Below are 21,120 nucleotides of genomic sequence, written 5' to 3'. Positions count from 1 at the left end.
TAGCTATTTCAAATGAGATCTGGGTAGCTATCGCTAGGCATTATGGGATAAGGGGTAGCCTCGAGCCAGTAAACAGCTCTCGAGCTATTGAAGATGGCCGAGTCGGAGCCGAAGATCGGCTCTGATCCCAACCAGCAAGAAAGAAGGCGAGATGAAGACAACTAACATGGAACGTCAAGGTAGGTACATAACTTCTTTTTTCTTGCCAGCCCGCTGATTCCTACAATATGTTCTTTGAGGGCTGGAAAAACGGATTTGCACTGGGGGGGGTGAATCTTACCATCCTGTTGACTCCTGGTTAGTGTGTCTTTCACTTTTGGCCTAATTAAGGTGGAGCTATCAAAGGGGGCATTAACAAAGGAAGTCTTAAAGCTTTCTGCAAAATCACAAAGATGCATTCAGGAGTACAGACGATGGTGATGCTGGTGCTTGCTGCTTTGGCTGTGCCATCAGCTACATTAGAAAGTAGTTGCATGGCTAAGCTGGAAGTAGACTGGAGGATAGAAAGCTGGGAGCCCACAGTCTTCTGAACATCTGCAATCAGGTTACCGGAGAGACTTGGAAATCTCCTTGGTCAGGTCTCTCTGAAATCTGGTGACATCAGCTAAGTAATTCAGCACTCTATGTGCAAAAGTTACTAAGGCGTACGTATGTTTTCCAAACTGCTCTACAGCCCTAGACTCCCTGTTAGGGGGATGGACCGACCAAGGAACTTTCCTCCGATAGTTCCTTTTTCATGGCTGTCGCTACCACCATCACATCCACTGCTGGACCTTCACGTTTTCTTCTGAAGTTTGGTTTTGCCAACATCCTGTCAGGTTTCTTAGGAAAGGGTTCCACCATATCAGTCTCCTTCCATACCCATTGAGACATCAAATCAATGAGTGGGTCAACAGTTGGTACCCACCCAGAATGAAGTAGAGCCAGAAAGAAAGGTTTCCAGAGGCACAGATTCATATGGAGAAGGGATATTGGTGGACCATCCCCCTCTCTGCTTCATCAATTTGAGGGTTTCACTGAAGGTGATGTCTTCCGAGGGGAGAATCTCAGGGAGCCTTCACCTTCATCCAAGTCTGTTTCTTCGGTGAAAGACTCTGGAGAAGAGTCTTAAGTGCTTCCCCTTGCATGTCTGTTTCTTATGAACCAGTTCTAGTGATAGATCAGAAGATTCTGAATCACAATGGGAGCTAATGCAGCATGTAGACTGAGAAGCCTGTGGAACCAACTATCCGTGTCTGACAGGGAGATGGGAAGTAGAAGCTGATTCCTGCTGGGGTTTGGGTGGAACAGAACTGGATGGATGCATACTTCCCCTTAGCACTGAAAGGACCCACTGAAAAGCCTCAAAGGGTAAGGATGCCATCAGCTCTGCGGGACCCCTCCTGTCCTAAGACAGGAAGGAAACCTCAGAACTGAGGGGTCTTGATCCCGAGACTGATCTCCGGGCCAAGCTATCAGGTGCTGAAGCACCAAGAGGAAGAGATGGCTCTGGCAACTTCAGTGTTGACCCATCACCTCTAGCCCTGGCCACAAAGCATCGGCTCTGGGTCTCTTCTGGATCTGAACACATCACAGCCGAAACAGGAATGGAACCTATCAGAGTCAAAGTAACTCACACTGTTGACTATGGCAATGGTGCTCCAGGATAGACTCGATCCAATATAGTTGGGTCCAAATAAGGAAGACTAGGAGAGGTAGCTGACCCAGCACTCCCCATGTTCCCAGAAGATGGTACAGAGAAAACCTTGAGCTGGATCTGCTTTCTAAGGAACTTCCTCATTGTCCTGTTGACAGCTTGCTTGGTCAGGCTTCTGGATGATACAGGTGAAAAAGCCACTGAAGGTGGTCTTGAGTACCTCCCGGAGGATAGGTTGAGTACCTCCGTTAACAGAGGATAGGTTGAGTGTAGTCTGGGGAGAACCAAAAATGAGCAGGTGACTGATGGATCTGATTAATGGTTGGCTCAGAGCTTCAAGGACATTTGAGATCGGACCTGGACAATAACATCGGATCCAGGGAGCGCTTTCTAGACTTTTCCAGAATTTGATTTTTCCTTGTTCTTCATATTTTCCTCCACTTTTTGCTTCTCTTTCTGTAGTTCTTTCTCTTTTCCTTTTCTTTCTGCATGTCCTTGGGCCTCTTGCCCTTGCTTACCAGACAGGAGGCTGTGGAAGAAGTGGAAGGTACTGTAGACCCATGTCTGAGGTGGGAGAAGACCCTTACAAATAGTTTCTCTCACCTGGTCTGGAGAGCCCAGGGGCTGAGAAACTGTCCAGATGGGCAGCACCCAAGCAATAAATGCAAAGGGAATGTGGATCTTGGGGGGGGGGGGGGGTATTGTGTCCACACACAGAGCGCTTCTTGAATCCTTGGCCATCAGCCATAACAACTCCTACATCTATATAACACACACAGACTCTGAGCAAGTCAGTCTTCTCGCGTATATAGATATTTACATACATTATATATATATATATATATATATATATATATATATATATATATATATATATAATCAATATACATATATATATATATATATATATATATTCATATATACACACACACACACACATTTACACACACTTAAGCAAGCCTATAAGCTATAGATTTCTCTATTATGAAAGCTGAACATACAATGCAAAGTCTAATTATTACCCTAATTCTAAGTCTAACAAAATTCTAAACATAGAAAATACATCAGAACCACAAACTGTAGGAAAACAAAAAAATCTGGCAGGCACCCATGGACCACAAAACAAGTTGCAAACAAATCCACTGCACAAGGAGAAGTTGTAGTCACATTTATTTGCAAAAAACACTATGAAATAAGTGCTTTCGTCATCAACTACTGGAGACTTCATCAGACAATGAACATGACATGACTGTGTCTGCATTTCTTGCCTTCTGAAATTAAAGGCAATGGGGAAATAGTTTACTGCATTTATTAAGCACTTATGGATGGTTTTTAATTCACTTTATATATGTTTCATATGGCTTTATATAGTGTGACACAAAATGTTTCAGTAAACTTTTAGTTTATTTATAAATATTTAATATTTTTATGTATTTACATTTATACAACTTTGGTTATGTTTATGAAATGCAGTTTCCTTTAAGTGCAATAATAATCCTGTTGGGAGGTCATTTCCCACTTTTGATTTGATTGGTTAGGATGGTGGGCGTATTCGGACTTCTGCTTTTAAAACAACTGCTTTCAGTGTTTGGTACTTTGTCTGATGAAGTCTCAAATAGCTGATGGTAAAAATTAGAAGTTATGTACTCACCATAACGTTCCATCTGAGTAGGTATCTTCATTTGTCTGCAACCTTTGGGATACGGATCCGATCTCAGATCCGAGCCGGCAACTTTTACCACAGCATAGATCCGAGCTCCTAGCTCCTCCCTTTACCCATAATCCCCTGCCAACACTAACTGACCTCAGATCAAGTTTGCCCGATATAAGCAATGTAAAAGTGCCCCGGAAGGGGCTAATCCAAGACAGATCCTAAAGGTCAGGGGGAAGGAGGGGGGGATGGTTGCAGACAAATGAAGATACCTACTCAGATGGAACGTTATGTTGAGTACATAACTTCTAAATCTGAAGTAGGAACTTCATTTGTCAGCAACCTTTGGGACAGAGTCCCCAGCTACCTGAATCCTGGGTGGCCTTTATGGAAGAACATTCCGGAGCACTGCAGAGCCAAAGGACGCCCTACCTCTGGAGACAACATTCAGTTTGTAATGGCTGATAAAGGTATGAGATGAGGCCCAAGTGGCTGTGGAACAAATATCATCTAAGGGTCCCTAGATTTAAAAGCCACCGAAGCAGCGACCGCCCTAGTAGAATGAGCTTGAACCCCCTGAGGTGCAGGCCTTCCCAAACTCTGATACGCTAAGAGGATACAATTAGCTATCCACCGTGATAGTGTAACTTTAGAAATTGACTTGCCTAAACTTGTTTTGGCAAAGGAGACAAACAACTGGTCAGATTGCCTATGACCAGCAGTTCGATGAGTATAAAAACGTAATTGTCTGTGCACATCCAAGGAATGCAGTTTATATTCTCCTTTGTTCTGGTAATTGGGAAAGAACACAGGAAGATTAATAGAGTGATTAATATTAGCTTCTGAAGACACCTTAGGCAGAAAGGACGGATTAATCCTGAGGTAAACTCTATCTGGATGGAAGGATAAATACGGCGGCTTAATGCATAGAGCCTGAAGTTCAGAGACCCTTTTAGCTGAAGTAATGGCCACTAAGAAGGCCGTTTTCCAAGAGAGATATTTAAGATCAACCGTGGCTGCCGGCTCGAAAGGGGGGCTAGTCAAGGCTTGGAGAACCAAAGACAAATCCCATGGGGGTACTACCTCCCTGACTGGAGGCCTGAGAAGGAAAGTACCCTTGAGGAAAGCTTTACAAAGCTTAGCAGTCATCAGAGGGCCTGATTCATGCCCTACATGATAATGCGAAATCGCTGCCAGTTGTACCTTGACTGTAGAGCAGCTAGCCCCTTGATGAAAAAGGGTAGTTAAGAACTCCAAAACCGACATGAGAGGCACCGTGAAAGGATCCAAGTGATGGTGTTCTGCCCAGATTGAGAAACGTTTCCACTTGCTTCGGTAAACTCTTCTGGTGGAAGGTTTATGTGCTGCTACTAGGATGGCTTTGACTGGTGAGGAGATTCCAGGAGTCCTAATCAGGAGTGGAACTGGAGCAACCAAGCCGTCAGCTTGAGGTTGACCAGGTTGGGGGCCTGGAGACCCAGAGGGTGGGTAATGAGATCCGGGAGTGGATCCAGAATCCATGGTGGATGAATTAGGTGAGACCACAGGTACGGGAACCATGTTTGACGAGGCCAGAATGGGGCAATGAGGATCATTTTGCTCCCCAGACGACTGGCTTTCTGTAGGAGTTTCAGCATCATGGGCAACGGAGGATAAGCGTAAAGGAGACTGGGAGGCCAAGCATGTACTAGAGAGTCTCTCGGGGACTCCCCCTGAGGGGGAATTAGAGCGAAGTAACTGTTGCATTTGGTATTTGAAGGAGAGGCAAAAAGATCACAACAGAGTTGCCCCCATAGGGCAAATATTTGTTTCGCTACTAGAGGACTGAGAGACCATTCGTACGGAGTCAGGATCGAATGACTGAGCCTGTCTGCTAGGATGTTGGACCGTCCCAGAATGTGCGTTGCAATAAGAAAGCGGTTGGTGGAAATCGCCCATTCCCACACTCTCATGGCCTCGCGACAAAGGGGATAAGACCTGGTTCCCCCCTGTTTGTTGATGTACCAGACAACTGACATGTTGTCCGTTTGTACTGCAATTGTCCCAATCGGTAGAAGGCTGTGAAGTGCCTGCAACGTCAAAAGCACCGCCCTCATCTCTAGGACACTGATATGCAAGGAGGTCTCTGTGTCGTTCCACGTGCCTTGGACCATTCTGCCTGAATAGTGCCCCCCCCCCCAGGCGAGAGGCGTACGTGGTCACTGTGGCGACGGGGGAAGGCATCGAAAATGGTCGTCCCGTGTGGAGACTCAGGGACCGGAGCCACCACATGAGCGACGTTCTGCAAGCCCTGCTTAGGGGAATAGGATGGGACATAGGGTTGCAAGACAGGGTCCATTGCAGTACCCTCATATTTAGGCGGGCTAGGGGTAGTAGAGGAATAGCTGCCGCCATGGACCCTAGAGCCCTCAGGATCAATTCCGCAGGTGAAGCAGGAAGAATGAGAATGGCCTTGACATGCAACCTCAGGTTCTGAAGCAGATCGGGAGTTAAGAAGGCAAGCATTATCCTGGAATCCAATCTGGCCCCTATAAAATCTATCACCTGTGAGGGGACTAGAGAAGATTTGGTCATGTTGATAGTTAACCCTAGACGTGGAGCAAGGTCGAGGAAGTAATCTCTGCCTGAACAGAGCAGATGCCTTGTTGGGGCGATGAGGAGCCAGTCGTCCAGGTACAGAAAGACCTGAATTCCCTGAATCCTCAGGTGGACCGCTATGACCGCCAAGACTTTGGTGAACACCCTGGGGGCTGAGGTGAGACCAAAGGGAAGGGCCCTGAACTGAAAATGACCGGCTCCCAGCTGGAAGCGGAGGAACCTGCTGGAGTGTCTGTCCACTAGGATGTGGTAGTACGCATCCTTGAGGCCTATCGAGCACATCCAATCGTTCTCCCGTAATAGGGGGAGAATAGATTGTTAGGTGACCATTCGGAACTTCTCTTTGGGTACTGCCAAGTTCAGGAGAGAGAGATCGAGAATGGGTCTCAAGTCCCCCGTCTTTTTTGGCACCAGAAAGAACCTGGAGTAAAACCCCGATCCGAACTGATCTGGGGGGACAGGTTGGATGGCTCTGTTTTGTAAAAGCTGCTGAATTTCTGTAGCAGCTGCCTCCCTCTGATTGGGTGGTACGTCGGGGAGGCTTCTGACTTTGGGGGTTACAATAAAGGGAATTTGGTAACCTCTGGATATGATGCGAAGCACCCAGCGATCTGTTGTTATGGAATCCCACATTGCTAGGTGCTTCGAAAGACGCCCCCCGACTGCCTCCAGAGTGGAGCAGCCGGGCAACCCCTCAGGGGTTCAGCGTGGGCCTCTCAGAGAAGGGTTCTCTGGACCCAAAGTTTCTGGGACCCCCTCTGCCTCTTGGGCGGCGTCCTCCCTGTCCTCCTCTGCCACGAAAGGACTGGTTGTCCGGAGCAGACTGGGACTGATGCGATTTTCGGAACCACATCTTCTTCTGACCCTTTTGGTTCTTAGAAAAGGACCTCTGGGGAGCAGAGAAGCGGACTCCGACGGCAGACAACGTCTTCCCGTCTTTCTCGCTCTGGACTAAGGTGTCGCGAACGGTTTTGCCAAAAAGTGCAGAACCATCAAAGGGGGCATTCGCGAATGACGCCTTAAAGGGTTCCAAGAAGTCACAGTGTCGGAGCCAGGCCTGACGCCTGATTACCAGGCCGGCTCCGCCGGCTCTAGCGGCTCCTTCAGTGGCGTGTGACAAGAGCCGCATAGAGGTGTTAGAAACTGAAAGTAGAGTAGACATTCGGGAGGAGTACACATGCTTGTCTCCTTCCGACATGGACTCTGGGGGGGATGCAGCGTATTCTTTTATTAGATCCCGCTGCATCCGGATGACGTGTGCCATATAGTTCAGCACTCTCATGGAGAAGGTTGCTGAACTAAAGACCCGCTTCCCCAGGTGGTCCTTCGCTTGAGAGTCCTTACTCGGAGGGTGGACCGCAGAGCTCTCCTGAGCCAGTTCTCTCTTGGTGGCCGCCGCCACCAACATGGCATCCACAGGGGGACCTCTGCTCCAGTGGGTTCTCTCAGCAGGGGGACTCAGGATCCTATCCGGGCACTTGGGGATTGGCTCTACAGTGTCCGGCTCCTTCCAAGCCCTGGTGGAAATGAGGTCCACCAGGGGGTCGGGGGGAGGGAACACCCAAGAGGTAGATGGCCCTGCTTCGAATGCCTCTAGGAATACGGACGCATCGGAGGAAGCGTTGGGGGCAGACCACCCCCCCCAATCCTGAGCATCTCCAAAGGAGACATCCTCGGGGGGTGACCTTGGAGAGCCTTCCCCTTTATCTAAGTCCGTATCTTCGGTAAGGGACTCAGGGGAGTCCATGTGCCTCCTCTTACACTTGGCTTTGTGAGGGACCTCTTCGGGGGGGCTGTCCGAGGAAGACTCACCAGCAATATCACGTTCCGCAGGAACACCCAGAGACGTAGAAGCAGGCTGTCCCGAAGGCCGGGTGATGGGAGCCCGGAGCAGCTGAGAGGGAGTGCAGGGAGGAGCCGAAGCCAGGACCGGGGGGTCCGGATACACTCAACAGTGCCCACTCCACCACCGCGAAAGCCGAGGGGGAGCTACTCTCAATAGGCACCGAGAGTCGGCTCCCACTCGGATCCGAAATGGGGACCGGATCCGGGGCTGAGACCCTCGGATCCGAAGGACCCGTGTGCTCCGACCGGGACGGAGCCGAAGTCACACAAAGTCCCTCGGATCCGAAGCTCTGCCCACGGCTCCGAGAGGTCGAATCCGACAAACTCGAGGGACCAGTCGGAGCCGAAGTAACTAGTACTGTCGGCTCCGACACACCCCCGGATCCGACGCGGCTCAGCTCCGAGTGCTCCGAACCCGGGAAGTGGGATGGAGAAGGAGCGACTGGGGCAAAAAATGGGGTCGAGCTCCCCCCCAGAGGGGGGGGGGCAAGAGCACTCCCATCTGCAGCTGGGCCTGGATGAACCTCCTCATCATCCGGTCCATGTCTGCATCTGACATACTAAATGTAGACCTCGACGAGGCCACCGAGGCAGACCTAGAGTGACGCCTCGATGACCTCAACGGGGACCGGGTTGCCTCCTCCCCAGGTCCCGGTGAAAAACAAGCGGACCGGAGCCGAGGAAGAGGCGATCCAGAAACCCTGGATGGAGAAGCCCGCTTGGCGGGCGGGGCTGAGGAAGAGTCCTCGGCCCACCGCTTATGGTGCTTCTCCTTCCTTTTGGTTTTTCCAGCCTCCCTCTCCTCCGGAGCCAAAACAGGAGGTTGAGTCCCGACCGGAGGAAGGGAGGCAGGGGTGGCTACTACCAAGGACTGGGTAGCGGCCACCGAAGAACCGGAGGTTGGAGCCGAGTCCGGGGGCAAAAGGCCCGCCAGAATCAGCTTCGATCTCCGGTCCTTAAGTGCCCTGGGGTTGAACGCTGCACAAATCGTGCATCCCGAGGAAAGATGTTCAACCCCAAGGCACCTAACGCACCGGGTGTGGCCATCCGCCGGTGAGAGCTTATGGCCACACTCGGTACATTTTGAAAAGATGGCTTTAGGGGCCTCCAACATATTGAACGTAAAACACACTCACTAGGCCCCTAACACACCACAAACACACACTATGGACCAGCGAGGGTAGGGAGGAAAAATTTTACAACAAAAAAAAGATATTTAAGAGGGAACCTAAACAAACTCACACAAGAAAGTACAAAAATTCTAAGATTTTTCTCACAAAAAACCTCCGAATTGCCAGGAGCTCAAAATTTAGCTTGTTGGCTTGAAGCGCGGCAAACTAGATCTGGGGTCAGTTAGGGTTGGCAGGGGATTATGGGTAAAGGGAGGAGCTAGGAGCTCGGATCTATGCTGTGGTAAAAGTTGCCGGCTCGGATCAGAGATCGGATCCGTATCCCAAAGGTTGCTGACAAATGAAGTTCCTACTTCAGATCACTTATTTCATTGTGTTTTTCGGCGAATAATGGTGACTACAACTTCTCCTTGTGCCTTGGATTTGTTTGCAACTTGTTCTGTGGTCCACGGGTGCCTGCCAGATTTTTGTTTTCCTGCAGTTTGTGGTTCTGGTGTATTTTCAGCGTTTGTGGAGTATGGCATCTGGCACTGATGTGGGCAGTTCACAAAAATTATTTTCCCAAAATTTAGGGAAATCTATTAGTGACTTGACTTAACTCATGCAAGATTTGTCTCAGTGTTTAGAACACATTGAAAGACAGTACATGCCCACGTGTCAACAGGAAGCGTTAAAAGTGAACAGGGAAGTGGTTCAGATGTCTGGTTCTAACAGAGCAGCAAACCAAAACAACTAAGTGGAAAGCAGTGGTGGTTTACTTTGTGGAAATATGAATGAACATGAAAACAATTTAAGAGAGTGTTTTAACCAGGGAGCAACTTTAAACAATATTCTTAATGATCTAGAAAATCTAGAAGCATCAGGAAATCAACAGATAGTGTACCTCCAGGCATACTTCGGAAGTTCCTCAGCTTAATGTATGGCTAACTTCAAACTTAAGCTTCTCAGCGGAAAGGAGAGTAAGTGAAACTTCTTACAATGATAATTTAGAAAAATTTGATCGTCAAATTCTTAAAATAAAAAAACTGCAACTTGATAATCTTTATTTTAAAGAATGTTTAAACTTAAAAATAGTACCAAAAGGACTCCGCTTCTGGCACTTTCCTACAAGCTTGGTTAGTTACTCTTGCCTACACATAAAGAACTTTTGAACATGTTTGATTGGCATGGCTTTGAGTATATGGAACTTGTAATAAAGCACAACGATAAAATTATTCAAAGTCTTAGCCAGGAAGCCACAGAACTTGAGCTATTATTGACTACTAACCCCCTACATTCAGCCAACAGTTTTGAATACTTCTGCGTGTTTAAGAGTGTTGAACAACAGGTGAACAACATTAAAAACAGAAAATTAAAGAAAATTGGAAGAGACAGGATAGAATATGGACGGAATACTGCTTACACTGAACCACCTAGGTCTCAAGGTTGGGGAGGTCAACAAGAGCAAGGGGGTGAGACTAGTCCAGCTGAATCTTTTTTAGGGGTAGAGGAATTTCCACCACTGAGATGGTCCGAGTGCCTGAGGGACCAAAACTCCAGAGAGAACAATTCCTATGCCTCCCAGTACCCGAGCAGGGGCCGGGGGGGGGGGGAGTGAACAATCAGTGGGGCAACAGGAGAGGCACCTACAGGGGGTGCAGTTGATGGATATGCCTCCATACTCTGGGGTTTGCGATTAAATGGTTTAACTGTTTCTTTGAACACAGAAGGGGTCTTTAACATTTTTAATTAATTCAAATGTGTCAATTGATATACATGACTGTGACTTGTTTGCTCAACATTTTACATTTGTTCCAGAGAAGTGTATGAATTTGGGGGGGGGGGGGGGGTTGTTAGATCTGAAACTGTTTGTGAGGAAACTCAATTTTAACTATTTATTTAAAGATTTAGAATTCGCGGTGGTGGTGCTGCGGTAGCGTGGTCACCTCATAGTAAGACGCTGTCCAGTTCGATTCTCAGCTAGAGCGTCTTCTGCGTGGAGACATGCATGAATGGGCGTACCTTCATTGAAGGTTGTGTGTCAGGCCTGGCAAGCCGGTACGTCAAAATCAACTGCCAATCATTAGCGGACTGGAGTTCCGCTGTGGCGACCCCTAACCGGGAAAAGCCGAAAGACACAATTTAAAGATTTAGAATTAACTATGGATCCCTTAAGAGTGTCTAGTACTTTTAACACCCCCCCCCATTCACCCTTCTTTACAACTTTTTTTTAGAGAGTCTGTGATTTGGACATTCGTAGTGTAAAACCTAACAGGAAAATTAATAACTTAAAAGACAATGAGATCGAGAGATTAAGATTATTGAGTAACAACAAGGAAATTCGAATAATGGAACCAGACAAAGGGGGTGGTTATTGTCATAATGAAAATGGCTGATTATAATAAGAGTATGAAAAAACTTCTTGCTGGTAGAGCTTATGTAAAAACCTCCCTGAATGAGTTAAGTAAGGCATACAGGACAGTTAGAGGGGTTTTACAAGACTTATTTACTGATGAAAGTATTTCCATTGATGAATATAATTTTTTGAATTCAGCACATCCTAGGACCCCTGTTATGTTTGGGTTGCCTAAAATTCATAAAGATCTAGTGAACCCCCCTATGCGTCCTCATTGTGGATGCAAGGGGTTCGATTACCCACCTCCTGGCGAAATATCTTGACATAAAACTTTAAAATTTTGTCCAACATAAGCACCTTATGTGTAAAGATTTGTGGGATTTTTTGAAAATGCTGAATGCTTTAGAATAAGATGCAGAAGGTTTTTTCATTACAACATATGTAAAAGACTTGTACACCATCATACCACATGTAGTGGGTATGGAGTGATTCTGTGAATTTCTGGTAGAGAAGGGGCTCCCCCCCAGACCCAGGTTAACACATATGAGATATCGTTGGAAATGGCTCTTACTAATAATTTTGTTTTGTTTGAAAAAAAAAATTGTTCCTACAGGTAGGTCAGCGTGTGGTGGACTTTACGCAAATATCATAATGTTACAGTGGGAGAAGAAATTTTTACAATGTTCCCCTTTGTTTAGGCATTGCAAGCTATATACCCATTTTTGGATGACATTTTTATTTTTTGGCATGGCCCGAGGAGTGGGATTGATGTTTTTCTGAAATATATTAACCAGACGACCACTTTTCTTAAATTTACTCACAACATTAACATTAAGGAAATAGACTATTTGGATGTATGGCTCACAAAGGATTTGGTTAACAAATTCTTTGTGGTGCAGATTTTTAGAAAGGAAACCTATTCCAATAGTTTCCTACATTATGAAAGTGCACACCCCTTCAAGCAGAAAAAAGCAGTAGTAAAGGAAAACACAGTTGTGTACACTTACCATAAATGTAGATGTTTGAGTGTATTCACTGTTGCAGTCAATACATTTGGGTTATCTGCTTGCAGGTAGCCCTCATTCGGCCAGATTAACAAAGTCTTGGGTCCTGCATCGGTTGCTGTCCCTTCTTCCATGACGTCAGGCCGTCACGGGTATAAAATATGCAGCTGACGCCATTACATCAGTTTCCCAGATGTCAGGTGCCCCCCCTAATGGGAAGCAATTAAATATAAAAGCACAAAGATATACCTCAAACAAAAAAGCAAATACACCAAAAAGGCTTTAAGCATAGTAAAGGAAAGTACAGGTATAGCGAAAAGAAGCTAGACGGCTGGAGAGAGGGTAACCAGGACTGCAACAGTGAATACACTCGAACATCTACATTTATGGTAAGTGTACACAACTGCACTATGTTCTTCGTGTTTCACTGTTGCAGTCATTACATTTGGGTAGATTCCCAAAGCTATGGTTGGGAGGAGGAATTTAGATAGCATTAGGGCCAGCTATAAGGCTCTGCAAGACTGCAGTGGCAAAGCCATCTCTGGATTTAAAGAAAACTGGCAAATGATAATGCTTGGTGAAAGTATGTACAGAACTCCAGGTAGCAGCTTCTAGGATGTCTCTGGCCGGGATGCCTCTGAGAAAGGCTGTAGAGGTAGATGCAGCCCTGGTGGAGTGCGGTCTGATCCCCTGGGGGATAGGTTTTCCATGGTGCTTACAGCAGAAATGAATGCAATGGTTTATCCATTTAGAAATGGTTTGCTTTGAAATAGCCTTCCCCTCTGCCCCTGCAGCAAATGCCACCAGCAGTTGTTCAGATTTCTTTTGAGGTTTAGCCCTGTCCAAGTAGAATCTAAGTTGTCTGTGCACATTTAAGGAATGCAGTATCCATTCCCCTTTATTCTGTGGTTTGGGAAAGAAGGTTGGCAAATGAATGGACTTATTAAGAGCCACACTGGATACCACCTTGGGCATGAAGGATGGATTGGTTATGAGAGACACCCTGTCCGCGTGAAAGATGATGAAAGGCTCCACTGCAATAAGGACCCGTAATTCAGATACCCTTCTAGCTGAAGTGATTGCTAAAAAGAAAGCTGTTTGCCAAGAAAGAAATTTTATGTTTGCAGTAGCAGCTGGCTCGAAAGGAGGAAGAGTGAGTTTCTCCAAGACAATGTTAATGTCCCAGGCTGGGGTTGGAGGTCTCCTGGGTGGTCTCAAATTTTTGGCCCCTCTGAGGAACTGCTTGAGCAGTGGATGAGAGAAGAGGGGAGGTTCTGTGTTACAGTGAGCTGAAATGGCTGAGGTGTGGATTTTAAAGGAGGAAAAAGACAGGCCCTCGTGAAGCATCTCGGTTAAGTATTGTAAAATCTGAGGTAAACTGGGCGCTGCTGTGCTCATCCCTTGAGACTGGTTCGAGGCACAGAATCTTTTCCATTTTTCAGCATAAGATTTTCTAGTACTAGGCCTCCTTACCTCTAAAATGATATCCATCACAGGTTTTCTGAGGGATGGGAAATGAGAGACTAAGTAATTAGCCAGGCTGCAAGGTTCAGTGTTAGAAGCTGAGGGTGCAGAATCTGCTTCTCTTGCTGAGACAGCAGGGAAGGAGTCTGAAGCAGGTGCCATGGAGATAACTGTGACACACTGCGCAGGAGGGGGTACTAGTGTTGGCGCGGCCAGTCTGGAGCAATCAAAATCATCCTTGGTTTATTCTGTTTGATTTATAGTAGTACTTTGGAGAGCAGAGGCAGAGGCGGGAAGGCATAGACTGATAGGTTTTTCCAGCTGAAGGACAGAGCATCCACTTTTCAGGCTTGTTTGTGGGGAGTCCAATGCAAAATGTGTCCAACTGGTAGTTCTCGGGAGAGGCAAACAGGTCTATATCTTGGCTCCCCCATTTGCTTGTCAACATGTTGAAAATTCTTGGTTCAAGTTTCCACTTGTGTGGGGCCATGACGTTTCTGCTTAGACCGTCTGCCAGTGTATTTAATTTTCCTGGCAGGAATTGAGCTTGTAGGTGTACTTGGTAGCTCAAGGCTGTGTTCCACAATGCCATGGCTAGCCTGCAGAGGGGGTAAGAATGTGTACCCTCCTGCTTGTTTATGTACCACATAACAGTGGTGTTGCCCGTCTTTACCATTAGTTGTCCTGGAAGAATGTGGTCCTTGAAGGCTGTCAGAGCATTCCGTACAGCTAACATCTCTTTTTGATTGATATGCAGGTGCATTTGACTTGGGTTCCACTTGCCCTGAATGCACTTCCCTGCCAGGTGAGCCCCCCATGCATAGTCTGATGCGTCTGTTGTTAGGGTTTGGGCGGCAGAGGGTGGTGTGAAAGGTAGTCCCTTGTTTTGGTGGCAGGCCTCTGCCCACCAAAGGAACTCTAGGGGTAGGCAAGGAATGACAGGAATCATTGTTTCCAGGTCCTGAGAATGTTGACACCATAGGCTTTTTAGATACCACTGTAGTTTCCTTATATGCAATCTTGCATATGGAATTAGAAGAATGCAGGAGGCCATGAACCCCAAGGCTTGCAGTATTTGTCTTGCAGATAGCAGGGTTTTTGTGGCCACTTGTTTGAAGTAGGTTGTCAAATGAATTTGTTTCTCTGGCGTGAGGTAAGCCATCTGGGAAATTGTATTCAAGCTTGCTCCCAGGAATATAATTATAGTTCATAGTTCATAGTTTTAGTACTAAGCTAACTGCCCTTGTGAGCCATTTTAAGCCTAGCCAATTATCACTTGTGAGACACAAACCCTGCATCTTGTGTTTGTAAGACAAACACCTTAGCCATTAAGCCACCCTCCCAACCCCAGGGTACCAGGTGTGACTTCTTTTCATTTATGGTGTACCCCAGACAAGTTAGAACCCTTTGTAAAAAGGCCAGATGATCCAAAAGTATGTCCTCACTTTCTGCCTGAATTAGACAATCGTCCAGGTATGGGTATATTTGAATATTTCTTTGCCTGCAAAATGCAATAACTGGAGTTAGGCACTTTGTGAATACCCTGGGTGCAGTAGATAAGCCAAAGGGCAGTGCAGAGAACTGATAGTGCATGAAAGCCTGCTTTGAAGCATAGGTATCTTCTGCAAGATTCCCTGATTGGGATGTGCAGGTATGCTTCTTTTAAATCTAGTGTTGCCAACCAGTCATTTTTGCCTAGCATAGGAAGTAATTGGGGAAGAGTCAGCATCTTGAATTTTGGAATCTCCAAAAAGGTGCTTAGAGTAGACAGGTCCAGGATAGGACCCCATGAATTGTCTTTCCTGAGTACTAGGAAAAGTCTCAAGTAGAAACCTTGTCCCTTTTCCTCTTCTGGTACCAGTTGAATAGCCCCCATGCTTAAGAGAGAGAAAGTACTTGTTTATGGGCCTCTGCCCACTGATTTGGCAGTAGGTCCGGCCACCCGCTTGGTGTTGGCAACGTGTGGAAGTGAAATCTGTATCCCTGGGACACTATATTTAAAACCCATTTGCCCTGGGTAATGAGTTCCCAATTCTCTGCATGAAGAGTAATCTTTCCCCCCAAAGGGGCAGTCAGTTGATAAGTGCTTGGAAATTTTAAAAGGAAGTCATTGAGACAGTTTACCATAGGGGGAAGATTTATTATTCCCAGATTTGGAAGTAGAGGCCCCCCACTGCTTAGTTCTGTGTGTGCCCTGGGTCTGAAACCTAGGGTTTTTGCAGTGTCTAGGTTTGGCTTGAAAAGACCTGGAAGGGGCTGGAAAGGACCACTTCTTAGAGGGCCAGTGCCTACTACATCTAGGAGGCTGAATTTGTAAAAATTTAACAGTTTGTATAGATTTAGCCTTATCTTCCATCTTTTTAAGAATTTCCTCAGCCTTGTTGCCAAACAGGCAGTCCTGATTTAAAGGAGCATCCAACAATTTAGCTTTAACATGATCAGGAAAAGATTGCTCCTTAAGCCAAGCATGCCTTCTGAGCACAGACCCAGTAACAATAGCCCTGCAAGAGGCCTCTAATGAATCAAAACCACATTGCAAAGTATGTTTTCCAACTTGTTCAGCAGAATGCATTAAAATCCTGTAATTCTTTATTTTCCACAAAGTCAGGAATCAACATAATTTTCTGTGTTTAAGCAGTCCAATAACATGTTGCTGATACTTTAACATATGAAACTGGCAGTTTAAAGCCCTAATGGCCAAGGTTGCAGAAGTGTAAACCTTCTTACCCCCATCTATCCAGCACCCTGGAGTCTCTATCAGAAGGGGTAGGATTTTTAGCAGTAGAAGCCTTAATGCCTTTGGGCCCCTGCAAAATAGTCTCTGGATCTGCAATAGGATTTTTTAAAAGGAACTTGTGGGACTCAGGGACTCTGTAGTATCTGTCAGGTTTTCTGGGAGCAGGAGGCAGGGAATCAGGGGCCAAACTAGATTCCGAAAAAGCATCATCAACAATGTCTAGTACAGAAGAAATAGCCTATGCTGAGGTAGTAGAAGGAAATCCCTAAGCCTCTTTTTTGAATCAGAAAAATCCTGGCTTTCCCAGTGGAAATGCTCCCTTAGAGTATGCAAGGTTTACCCAAAAGAAAAATCCTCAGGTGGGGAAGCAGAGGGAATGGAGTCCTCTGCATCAGAATCTTCATAAGTAGATAAGGGCAAATCCAGATCATCAGAAGAATCGAAAAAACAGAATCCTGATCAGATGATTCATAATCAACTTCAATCCTAGGTCTCTTAGGAGGGTGGGTTGGCTACCCCTGATTAGAGTTATTGGATCTTCAGCCATTCTTATCATTTGTTTTTTAGGCATAGAGACCTGAGCATGTGGCCTGGGCAGGGTTTTGTTGGGCATGGATCGAGATTTAGGCCTAAGTAAGGAAGGAGGCATTGGTTTAATATGCAAGTCCGTAGGCCTGAATACACCCTCAGAAGCCGGTGCCTGCACAGCAGCTCCGGACCCATACAAGGTAGAGACATCCGCAGGTTCCACAGTTGAAGCATCTCGCGGCATACCGGACTCTGAATGGGTCTCAGTAGAGGTCTGCGAATCAGAAGTAGCGGGTATCAGGGGCTGCGAAAGCGCCTCACTGAGTACGGTGAATTGGTGACTGGCTTAGGAGAAGCGTCATCAGTTTCGGACCTCGACGGCCTGCCCTCTGTCTTTATCTTTGCGTTTTTTTCAGAATCCCAGTAGTTGGATGGCTAACCGACAACATTTCTGGATAATTAAACCGAGAACCGAAATATTCAGAGGCGAAAATATACAGATGACGGATAGTGCGCTGATTAAATAAAGCACAAAACTGACAGCAAGGTACATCGTGGTAAGGGCCTAGGCAAGGAATACAGTACGAATGAAAATCTTTATGAGGTATTTGCTTTCCACAAGTAATGCAATTATTAACTTTTACTGACATCGGTAAGGAGCAAGAAAAAGTTTCCCCAACGGGGTACTTAGTTTTAGTTGAGGACTTCGGTTCTGAAACTCGAAAAAGAAAATTTCAGGAGTCGGCCGACAGGCACTTGCGAAATGCTTCTGCTTCAGGCATCGCACGGCAAGAAAGACTGATGTAATGGCATCGGCTGCATGTTTTATACCCCTGACGACCTGACGTCATGGAAGAAGGGACAGCAACCGATGCAGGCCCCAAGACTTTATTAATCAGGCCGACTGAGGGCTACCTGCAAGCAGATAACCCAAATGTAATGACTGCAACAGTGAACCACGAAGAACATCAGTTCCGTAAGGGGTGCTTGTATGGTGAACCTGTTTGACAGTTTCTTGGATGAATGTGATTGCGTGAAGGGTATGTTTCTTAAAAGGGGCCACCCTCCGAGTTTGAGCAATGAGGTTATAATCGAGGTGGCTAATAAAAGGGAAACTTCTTTTTATCCCTCTGCTTAGTAGTCCACAGGTTTGTCATGAACCAGTACTACAGACACCTGGTGAGTATACTCAAGTTAGGGAAACTGTTGATGGTGGCCCAACAGTTACCCGGCATTTTGAGTGTTCCTTCATTACTGCACTTAATAGCAGCAGAGACATGTGACATTCTTTTTAAAAATTGGGTTATTCTCACAAGTGATAAAGATGTAAGGGAATGTATTGGTAGTAAACCCAATATTGTTTTCAAAAAGGGTAATGATCTAAAAATGATTTTAGGATCAGATGGAGGCGTCTCACAGCAAGGGATGATGAAGAAATGTGGGGCTTGCACCTATTGTTGTTTTGTGTTGGAAGGCAATATATTTATGGTGAACAAAATTACAGTGCAATTGAACAGGAGAGTCTATATTGCTTCACTGAAAGGGTGGTGTACTGTGCGGTCTTGTTCCCTCTGTCAATGTTTTTATATAGGAAAATTTGAAAGAAAATTTAAAAACAGAATATACGAACACTTGAGGGACATAAGACTTAAACCCACAAACGCCCTTGCTAACACTTCACAGAAAAAACATGACATTTGTTTAAATTCTTTATTTTGGATGTCCTTAACCATGATGAAAGGGGGGACCCCTGGCACTTTTGTTAGAAAAGAAAGAATTAACATGGCAAATTCGTTTAAATTCCAGCCAGTGGTCAGGTTTGAATGAATGTCTCTCCATTTCTTGCCCTCTAAAATTAAAGGCAATGGGGAGATACTTTACTGCATTTATTAAGCACTTATGGATGGTTTTTAATTCACTTTGTGTGTTTCATACAGTTTTATATAATGTGACAAAACGATTCAGTAGATTTTTAGTTTATTTATACACATTTAATATTTTTATGTATTTATATTTACAGATCTTTGGATATGTTTATGAAATGCAGTTTCCTTTAAGTGCAATAATGATCCTGTTGGGATGTCATTTCCCACTTTTGATGTGATTGGTTAGGATGGTGGGTGTACTCTGACTTATGCGTTTTAAAACAACTGCTTTTAGTGTCTGGTACTTTGTTTGATGAAGTCTCCAATAGTTGATGATGAAAGCGTTTATTTCATTGCGTTTTTCTGCGAATAAAAGTGACTACAACTTCTCCTTGTGCATTGGATTTGTTTGCAACTTGTTTCGTGATCCATGGGTACCTGCCAGATTTTTTTTTTTTTTTTTTGAAAATTCTAAACATAGTCAAAAACCTAAACTGGAGAGGAAAATCCTCTCAGTAGAGGAGGAGTGAAGTACTATTATACAATGCCTACTCTAAAACGTGCACGCTGATTGGCCAGCCCAACCAGCGTGCCCGTTGTAAATCCCTCAATATACTAACGGAAAAAGGTCCGGTGCCGGACTTTTCCGTTAGTATAAAACTGTCTCGCTATGTTAAAAGAGTTTAACATAGCGACACAGATTTAAAAAAAGCAACGGAGATCTCCGTTGCTTTTTTTAAAGCTGTCTCGCTATGTTAAACTCCTTTAACATAGCGACACAATGTAAAAGCAACGTAGATCTTGCGATCTCCGTTGCTTTTAAACCTGTCGCTATGTTAAATGAGTTTAACATAGCGAGACAGTAAAATAAGCAACGGAGATCTCCGTTGCTTATTTTAAAGCTGTCTCGCCATGTTAAACCCATTTAACATAGCGAGTAAAAGCAACGGAGATCTTGCATTCTCCGTTGCTTTTGCCACAACTCTGATGTACTGCGTAGGCATGCGCAGTACATCAGAACTACCCGGAACACCAGACAGCTGCGGAAGGGCAGCAAAGAGGCATTATACAATGCCATTATTTAAGAAAAGTAATTATTTCTTTTCTTAAATAATGTCATTATATAATAACAATAACCACTTCTGGGTGTGGGTAATGCTGGATTTACCCACGGTTGTCTTTGTTTGGTTCCTCGGGCCGCCCCCTCGGGACCAAACCACGCCAACCGTGGGTAAATCCAGCATTACCCATACCCAGGCGTGGGTTACTGCTATATTAGCCATACCCACTAGAAAAGGATACAGCAACTGTAAGTCCTCGTCAACATGATTAATTCTTCAGGCAGCAAAAAAGAGCTGAGGTAATGAGGTGAAGTTCAGGGGATTACAGATAAGGGACGAGTCCAAGCCCTGGAACCGAAGAGCTTCAGAGTCCGTGCCAAGGCTGAAGCCAGTCATATCTGACAACCCATAGTTGAATCGGATGAAAAGAGACAACACTGGATCAGTTGTTGCTGGATAGTGAAAAAGGCAGGAATGAAAAATATGTTATCATAAAAACACAATCAAACACAACCGATACTCCTGACAACTTGAAGTATGCATAAGAAATCTGAAGGAAATAACCTGATAGTGGCTTCCCTCAGAGCATACCTTTGTTTAGCATTAGTCCCAGTGCTACTGACTACAGCTTCATTGTTTCATTTGTGGCAACTTTAAGTACAAACATGTAAAAACTACATCAATATGGAAGCCACAACAGATTCTGAATTTAGTCAAGAGTACGGTTGCGTGCTGATTACCCCATATCAATGAATTTTTTGTCAATGTCTCTTACTGAGTAAGGCATTGCAAAGACTATTTATAGAGGCAACCATGACACATCTTTTGCATGCATACATACAAGTTGTCTGTCTGTGTGTGTGTGTGTGTGTGTGTGTGTGTGTGTGTGAGAGACACACACACACACACACATAAAAAAAAATATATATATATATATATACACACACACATATAAAAAGGGTTCCCTATTAATTAAGCGAACGTTCAATGTTTGGAACAGCTAAATGTTGAAAAGGCCAAATCCCGAACAAATGGAACAGCAATTTTTTTTCCTAGGGAAAAAAAAAATCACTAGGCTGTTTTTGGGACTTTGCTGTTTCCTCCACTGTGGTGTGATCTCAGAGTTGGTATACTTAAGTAGGGGGTGTGGGGGGGCAAAGCCCCCCCCTACTTTATTTTGTATTTGGGCTTTTTTTTTTGCGGACCAGTGATTTTTTTCCCTAGGAGAAAAAAAAAAAAAAAAAAAAAAAAATTCGCTGTTCCGTT

The 21,120-nt window shown here is 45.3% G+C and overlaps 1 protein-coding gene across 1 annotated transcript in view; it reads right to left on the bottom strand.

Annotated features, from left to right (window-relative positions):
* Positions 1 to 21,120, bottom strand: part of CUL4B (cullin 4B) — a 3,236,793-nt gene that overhangs the window by 1,300,377 nt on the left and 1,915,296 nt on the right. The window lies entirely within an intron of this gene.

Source organism: Protopterus annectens, chromosome 15.part0, assembly GCF_019279795.1.
Source record: "Protopterus annectens isolate FY-2018-M chromosome 15.part0, PAN1.0, whole genome shotgun sequence".
In the NCBI taxonomy this organism is placed as follows: Eukaryota; Metazoa; Chordata; order Ceratodontiformes; family Protopteridae; genus Protopterus; species Protopterus annectens.
This window is presented reverse-complemented; position numbering and strand designations above follow the sequence as displayed.